Here is a 5,102-nt window from a genome sequence, read left to right as displayed (position 1 = left end):
ATATCCTTGTAATATCGCCCTCATATAAGGGCATTATTGTCATGTAACAATATATTTTGTATATATAAAGCAACCAAAGAGTATTAGATTCAAACTCTCTTCACATTGCAGAATCATTTTCTTTCTCATTATTCTTCGAAATGGACTTCTAAATGGATTTGGGGTGTATTTTACAGTCTCTGGAGCACAAAAGCATCTTAGTCACTGGTTCTACTGGCTTTCTAGCAAAGAGTATTATCCTTTTTTTCTTTAGCTCTTTTGCATTGTCTGGTATATTTGTTTTTAATGATAGTTTTTCTTTCAAATGAATGTAGTTTTTGTGGAGAAACTACTTAGAGTTCAACCTCATATGAAGAGGCTTTTTCTTCTTATAAGGGCTACAAATGATGAAACTGCTAGGCAGCGCCTGCAAAATGATGTATGCCACTACACTTCATTCTTTCTTGTAATATCATTTTTTAACTCCTCTATCACTCAAGCCTCTTTAAGGAGGAGGTATCATACCTGTGAAACAACCAGTTACTCTAAAAGCTTAAGCTCTTGGAGACGGTGTTATTTAATCTTTTATATTTAACACTCCTTTCACGTGTGTGGCCCCTCTTTCTAGGGTTGGCCTACAGATGGCACATGTGGCTCATCTTTTGGGTTTGGTCATTGCATGTGGATTTTTGGTATCAGGGAGGTTTGAACTTAGGACCTTTGGCTCTGATACCATGTGAAAACTACCAGTAACTCCAAACACTACAAGAAAGTTCACCTTCAGCGGCGCTCTTTTACCGACGTTCCAAAAAAACGTCCCTAAATGATATAATTACCGGCGTTTATTTGGTTAACGCCAGTGCATGTAAATTTCATGCGGTCCCGTTGGTAGGAATATTCACCGACGTTCACTAAACGTCCCTAAATGTTGCTAATCAGCGACGTTTGCTATCAAAACGTCGCAAAACATGCGTTTATCCCATGGCTTGGACCAAATTTTGTCTTTGTTTTCAACGACGTTTTGTTAAACGTCGGTAAATCGAGGAATAATCACTTTCTGGCTTTGTTTTCAGCTACGTTCAATGAAACGTCAGTTATTCTTATGACACCGGCGGGTTTTATTGACCCTCGGTGAAGGTCTTAGTAAAAACCCAAAATTGAAAGAAATGGACCACGCACGCAAATCCCTTTTCTCCCTCCCGCGAACTGTTTTCACCCTCCTCTTTGTGGACTATCTCTCCGGTAACCCTTTCTCTCCGGCGAGTATCTCTCCGGCATCTTCCTCAATACGTTCAATTGAAGCAGTGCCATGTTGTGCTTAAAGTTTGATTAGAAATACTCTTTATATGATTGCTTTGTGTTATAATTGTGATTTATTTGTGGGTTTTTTCCATTTTGAAATCCTGTTTTAAGGATTTCCTTAGTGTTACAAATGCGATTTGTTTGTGGGTTGTTGCCATTTTTTAGTGTGGATTTGGGTGTGGGTTTTGGACTATCCCATTTTTCAACACAAGTTCCTTCTGGCATTGTTTCCAGTACAAACACATGATTATCTCAGAATTTTGGCACCGACTAGCAGCCCATTCATCAAACTCGACAAACATTGTTATTACTTATGCTTGGTAAGCAATCAAGGAGCCATGTTTCAATATTTATTATGTGCTACCATTTTAACATGGAATGGTTGGTAATAAATGTCAAACAACCTAAATATAAAGCAATCCATGCTTAATTTTTTGCAAACTGACTATGCATTCAAAATACTTTATGAACCCAATAGAATTTTAGCAAATGGTCAATCGAAAACCATGATTTTATAGCACTTCAATAAATCATTGTGCGAAAATGTTCCAACTCACATCTCTCACCTTCCCCATTTTTTAGTACATATTATAATTTTATCAAAATGTGATGGTGGGAATGTGTGTATAAAACTGTTTATTCTTGCATGTCAATTTTTCCATCTCAGATATAAAAAATTATCAGTCTGTCCAACACTAGATTTCGAGTTCTGTTACATAGATTATAGGTTGGACAATGTTTTATAGACTAAAGAGATATGACTCTTGATGTCCTAATGTTTTGTGTTAAACAACCAGTTAATCCAAAAGCTTAAGTTGTTGGAGAAAGTGTTAGTAAATCTTTTATACTTTAAAATCAGTTTCCCTTGTTTTTACATTACCTTATGGTGCTTGTTTTTATACTTTAAAATCTGTCACACTGCTGCCTTGGTGCTTGTTTGGATCAAATGTTTATTCAATTCAATTTGGACCCATTTGGTATCTTATTTCATGACAGAGCACGGAACAAACATTTGAAACTTTATGTGTTTCCACTCTTTGACAGGTTCTACTGAACTTAACAAATGATAATCCTGTAGGCTGTCAGAAAATTACTGGTGTATTACACTGAATTTATAAGCTCCCTTTGTCATCTGAATGTGTCTTAGTCATCTTGAAATCGTCTCTCCCAATAGGTTGATCTTCTTCCTCCCCGTTTTTTTTTTTTTTTTTTTTTTGCCCTTGCAGATTGTTTAGAAGAGAGAGGTCTTACAAGGGTGATTGATTTTGTTTCCTCTCTTAACGGCATCTGCGGTATGCCTCAAACCTATAGTCTTTCATCTCATATCTCTCATTTCACATATCAAATCTCTCATCTATCTATTAATTTCTCAGTTATTATGGTCTTTATGGGGGTTTTTTCGGTGATCAAGACAGTTGTGCTCAATTGTCCTCTGATACCATGTAAGGAATCTATCACAGGTTCCACTAGAGAAACCAAGAGAAGAGGAGCACAATAGATACATAGAGAAGACAATGTCAGTGGAGATATACTACTAACCTCTTGGTTGCTGAATTTCTCAATTAATAAATATAATGTTGCAACATATTGAGCAACAATAAATATTACAAGATATTACAAGGATAGGAAAAGAAAGGTGTTGGTGATTGACCAAACTCAAAAGGACAGAGAGGTGGCTGATTGCCAAACTCTAAAGATAGAAAGTGATAAAGTTGGCCGGTAGCCAAACCCTTAAGATGGAAAAGACAAAAACGAAGACATAATGTTTTTTGAGAAAACTCTTAAAACAAGGATGGAATCCGCAAAGTGATCTGTTATCTCTTAAAATCCCCCCACCTTCGGAGCTGATCCCATGAAGAGATAGCACTGAGGTCACGCTCCTCCGAGAGAGGTTTCCGTTACCGGTGAATACATGAACAATGGGTCAAATGGGACTTATCATAGCTCTAAAATTACTGCTGTCACCAAACTGGCAATTCTTTTCTTCTTTCACCAGTGACTTGCGTGATTTAAGTTCAGAATTTCTGTACAATATGATTCAATTTGGATCACCATCATTTTTTGGGAGATTGGAATCTAATTGTAGAATTGTAACAATTTTTTTGCAACCTTATACTGATAAACTCATTTCTTTGACATCAAGATTTTCATCTCCTCATATACGAGTATGAGATTTGTTCTTATTCTGTAACACTACTATAGATACTGTTTTTTCACAGCTTAAAGAGAAAGGTTATTTTTTCATTATGCCCATTACTGTTTTATATTTGGGTCATGCATAAGCAGTATTCTTTATGTGTTCCTTTCCTTAAGCTTGTATGCATGCATTCAATTACCCTGTGTAAACTTGTAATGGAAGGAGCTTTTTTTTTGGTAGGTGCAATTGAAGGAGGTGACTGATTAGATTTCTGGATTTGAGACAAGTTACTGGATGTTTTGGGATGCAAATTCACCCTTGAATTTGTTTGCAATCATAGTGAAAAGGATGCTGAAGGAGATCACAGACGTAATGCTGGTGTAGGTTTACATATCATTTTCTGAATTTCTGGGAACTTTGGAAAGTAGAAATTGTTTCTACTTCAGTTAAATAGCAACATGCAATCTGAAATCAAACTAATAATCAAAAGCAGCTAGAGTTATATAGAGATGATGAGCTTTTACAGTACTTCATCAATAGAAAACAACTCATCCAAGTAAAGTCCCAACAATAAGTTATAACCGAGGGGAAAATCAACTATAATTAAAAGAAATCAGATCTCAATATATGTCTACCAAACGAATCCGATCTACTAAATAATATCCATGGCCCAAAAAGGTGTCTAACAGGATATAAGACTAATGGAAGTTAATAGGATAAGACTTCATAGTATGGTGAAAAGCAAATAGGCAAGGAATAAGGTTTATTAAAAAGCTGTGTTTTATGGATTTGGTAGCTATCTTATTCCAAACACTGGTTGACTTTGGATGCTTTTGAAATCCTTCCTTGCAGGATGTGTTCAATCTACTTCCAAATCTAAATGTGAGTGAACTAATCAAGGCTTTTGCAGATAATGGCATCAATGTTGCTGAAAACTGTATTTTGGCCTTTCATTCATCATCTTGTAATTGTTACATCTAACTTTTTACTCTTGCAGTGAAAAAGAATGATATGATGCTGGTTATTTTCCTTTCGTCCCTCATTCGGAGCGTAATTGCACTCCACAACCTGATAAACAACAGGGTAATGTTGTTTCTCATGATATCAATGCTCAGTTTTTAATCTAAATTCATACTCTTAAATTTCTGCCTCCATGTAGTGGCCAATTCACTATAAATTCTGGGCTCTGTTAAAAATGAAAATTGTTAATAAGTTGATAACTATTTGAATTTCATAACTACTTGAAGATTCACCTCTCTCTCTCTCTCTCTCTCTCTCTCTCTCTCTCTCTCTCACACACACACACACACACACACAGAGAATTGTACGGTGTAAGCCCGTATAGTCCAGTATTTCTCAAAAAGTACAGTAGAGCCCACACCGTAGGATGATCCAAACCATCCATTTGATGGGCCACAACGTAAATAGGTTGTGCCCAAAAAAATCATTTCCATAGGATGATCCTAGCACTCACATCTATAGATGAATTGCATATTATGGAAACCTCTAGAGATCAGAGGGTTGGGATCATCATATGGAAATGATTATTTGGGCACAACCTATTTACATTGTGGATCATCCTATGGTGTGGCCTTTTATCGTCGATCTATGGATTTTTAGAGGAAGGGATGGAACCTTTTATATAATTTTGTTTCTTGTCATTGTATTTGAAACGATGGATGCC

The 5,102-nt window shown here is 36.2% G+C and overlaps 1 long non-coding RNA gene across 1 annotated transcript; it reads left to right on the top strand.

The window, feature by feature from the left end:
• Positions 1–2,252: 2,252 nt before the first annotated feature.
• LOC143863892 (uncharacterized) lies at positions 2,253–4,829 on the top strand. The gene is made up of 5 exons (XR_013241023.1): positions 2,253–2,379; positions 2,508–2,573; positions 3,659–3,798; positions 4,271–4,300; positions 4,416–4,829. It is a non-coding gene; the product is annotated as an uncharacterized LOC143863892 (long non-coding RNA).
• Positions 4,830–5,102: the final 273 nt, after the last annotated feature.

This window comes from Tasmannia lanceolata, unplaced genomic scaffold (genome assembly GCF_043159265.1).
Source record: "Tasmannia lanceolata isolate RefF3 unplaced genomic scaffold, GAP_Taslan_0.1 ptg000044l, whole genome shotgun sequence".
Taxonomy (NCBI): Eukaryota; Viridiplantae; Streptophyta; class Magnoliopsida; order Canellales; family Winteraceae; genus Tasmannia; species Tasmannia lanceolata.
The sequence above is the reverse complement of the archived record's forward strand: the minus strand, read 5'-3'. Positions and strand labels throughout refer to the sequence as shown.